The 3,641-nt window shown below is 37.4% G+C and overlaps 1 protein-coding gene across 7 annotated transcripts in view; it reads left to right on the top strand.

The window, feature by feature from the left end:
• The window catches only part of LOC106871242 (polypeptide N-acetylgalactosaminyltransferase 5), a 598,066-nt gene that overhangs the window by 495,149 nt on the left and 99,276 nt on the right, over positions 1-3,641 (top strand). The gene's annotated exons all lie outside the window — the stretch shown is intronic.

A 3,641-nucleotide genomic window follows, 5' to 3' on the forward strand; every position in this document is an offset into this window, starting at 1 on the left:
AAGGCATTTTGTGTTCTTTTGGCTGCAACACATGCTTTTGATTTCTAAAATAAATTAAATATTTACTCTTCCCCACCCCCTACCGTGCTCTCCCCTCCCTCCCCAACCCCTGCCAGATTTCATTTTCTTAGCTTTTATGGATTTTTCTGTTTTTTTTAATTTTTTCTATTGTTTGCGTTTCTTTTTCATTTTTTTTTTTTTTTTATTTTCAAGTGTATTTGTATATCATCATCATCATCATCATTTTACATCCGTCTTCCTTGCTGGCATGGGTTGGACAGTTTGATAGGAGCCAACCTGGTAAAACTACACCAACCCACTGTGTCCATTTTGGCAGGCTTTCTACGGTTGGATGCCCTTCATGACACCAACCACTCCATGGAGTGGACCAGGTGCTTCTCACATGGCACCAGCTCGGTCACCAAGTAATTTGCATGGCAAAGATCGTTTGAGAGAGGAGAGGGATTAAATGATGAAAGATTAGGGTTCCACCAGTCATTGGGGATTAATGCCTTCCAGAATAATAATCTGATTAACTCTGCAAGTGACTGACCCGTGTCCCACATGGCCACATGTTTTAACCATCTCAATAATGATATTCCTTTGGTGACATGTGGTTCAGAATATTTAGATTTTGGTGGTCAAATATTTTCTTTTGCTTTATTTTTATTAATGATTTCTTTTTTATTTGTTTTGGGCAACAAAGAAATGAAAGGAGAGTGAAAGTGGGGAAAATAAATGAGAGGGATTGATTGGAACCAGAAAGGGGTGGCTTAAAAAGGGAGCTGGAATACAAATGTGTGTATCTAGATGCACACACACATATACATATATATATATATGTAGATACTTATGAACACTCACACATATACATACGCACACACACATACCAACGTGATGTCTTGTTCACACAGGAGACTTAAGCGTGTCCCATTCTGAATGGCTCGTTAATGCTGTGATGTTAATTAGATATTTAAGTCGACCAGCAGCAAGAAAGTCACATACCATTGAAGAATGTAACCTCTGTGTGTGTGTGTGTGTGTGTGTGTATGTGTATGAGAGTGTACATACTCGCACACACACATACGTTCACACATACACTCTCACACACACATACACACACAATCACACACACACACTCTCACACATACATCATTTATTCAAATGTTGTATCTCTTTACATAGCATGAATGTTATCCAAAGTCCATCAGTTTTTGTTCAGCCCCAAATAAACAGACTAAAATCAAAGTTGTTCCTACCATGGCCATCTCATTTGTTTCTGTCCTCTCTGTGGCCATGGAGAGGCTTTTGGTGTTGTTTTTTTTATTGTTGAGTTATGAGCAAACATTCCAACAGTGGCCATCCTGTCTTTTTATTTTCAGACATAAAAAAATAGCACCTAGAACCTCACAATCTACCGTGTCCTTCCTTTTTAAAGCTAGTAACATGTCATTTGAAGGAGATTTGGTTGCTGCTTTCAGCATGTGTTTTTCATGTTGGAGTAATGTAGAGCTGAGTCACACTGCTATTAGAATGAGGCACTTTTTTGGCCCATGGCTGTAGTAGAAGGCATTTGTTCATTGTGCCATGCAGTGGCACACTAAAGTGGCACATTAAACACACAAAACCACAAGACTGCAAACCAAACTTCTTAACTACATAGAAATAATTACACTCATACATCCACATGTAACAAAGTTGACCATTGTAATTATTATTTGTTTTGTAGCTTTGTTTCAGTTTTTTATTTTCATCTTTTTCTACTCAAGTTTCTCTCCTCTTTGTGCCACATCCTGTTCTCACTCCTTTCACACCACCACCACCACACCCTTTGGAAACTTTTCGTATCCCATATCATTATTATTATTATTATCATCATCATTATTATCTCATTATTCCTTTCGTCATTGTTACCCTTCCTTCAGTGTCTTTGATAATTCCTGGTTTTTCGCAAGACTATTTGCCATAAAATATACAACAATTCTCTGAAATTCTGAAAGAGTCTTTTGTTCTGGTTCTTCAATACTGAAGTGCAAAACTTCCGTTGCCATGGTTGGGGGTAGGGTTGGGGGGGGGGGGGGGCTGGGTTAGGGTTTCGTTTTACAGTTTCTGCAGTTTTCTAAAAGGAAATAGGGTGTCAAGATGATGTGAATAGGGGTGGGGAGGTGTTTCTATATATTTTTGTCAGTTCCTCATATTCTTTGCTCCACTCTCACCCCCATTATAATTCAGAACCAGATTTTGTGGGGGGGGGGGGGGGGATGTCCTTCCTTGATTCTAATCTCTCTTTCCTCCCTATGTCCATCACTATCGTCATCATCATCATTACCACCTAAAGACATCGCTACCACCATCACCACAAGAGGGAGTCAGCCTCAACAGGATCACTGAACCTGCTTGAAATAGTAACCAAATCCCCCTTAAATCACATTAAATATGCCACGAAGCCGAGAAGTTGGTCCTTATGAGTCAACATGATTCAAGAAGGTAACTTTTTTGGCCTTCAAACCAGTCGTAACTGGCTCAGATATTCAACCTGTTTTATGTTAAAACTAACCAGATCTAGCCTCTCACACCTAGCCTACAATGTCATTCTAGAAATAAACAATCATTGAAATCACAATAGCTACCAAATAATAATCAATGTAGAACTTGATTTTCCGATTTGATCCTGCATCTTGTGTTCCCTTCTCTTGGGATCTGGCTGGGGTTTTGCTTGTGTCGGCCAGCCATGTATCTCACAGCTGAGAGGGTTTCCCAGGATGACCCCAGGGGACACTGACAAATGGCTGATGCAGTGATGCACGGCAGAAGTGCATGCCATCATGCTTGACCTGAATTCAAAGCAATGTCAATGAAACAGCATAACATTTGACCATGTCAACTTAATACTAAACAGTTAAAGAGATTAACCCTTAACTGCATTGTTTTTCTTCTTGAGAAATTATGAGTGGATGCTATTAGTGGAGTTATCTCCCATGTTTGTTGGGTTTTCTTTTTTTATTTAGAGATTTAAATAGTTCCTGAGGGAGTTTTTGTCATCTAATTGGTGGATAAACTCAGTTAATTTAAACTTCTCAACTCACTTATTAAATAAATGAAACATATGCCGACGAAAGAACAATCTTCTCTAAAGTATGTATATATATATATATATATGTATATATATTTATATACCCACACATATACACATATATTAGTGGTATTAATGAACTGATTAAATAGAACAGGATGTGTGGATAAATCTTTTTAATAGAAATAACACAATTCTATTATAAAGAAAATCTCACATGTGTATATTTATATGTATATGTGTATATATATGTACATATGTATAAATCTATGTATATATGTGAATGTGTGTATATATATGTGTGTGTGATCTACATCTACAGACATCTTGTGTTCTAAGAACCAGATATGGTTTTGCTTTTCTTTTTTCTTTATGTGTATATGTGCTCATATATATACATATATATACATATATACACACACATACACACACACATGTTAGACATTGTGTGTTCAAAGAACCAGAGATGTTTTTGGTCTCTGCTTCTTTTGCTCCCCTTTTCTCTGTTGTTGTTGTTGTTGTTGTCGTTTGTTTCGTTGACTAAACTCTGACCAAACTTAAGATACCA

This window comes from Octopus bimaculoides, chromosome 27, assembly GCF_046866305.1.
Source record: "Octopus bimaculoides isolate indiv1 chromosome 27, ASM4686630v1, whole genome shotgun sequence".
NCBI lineage: Eukaryota > Metazoa > Mollusca > Cephalopoda > Octopoda > Octopodidae > Octopus > Octopus bimaculoides.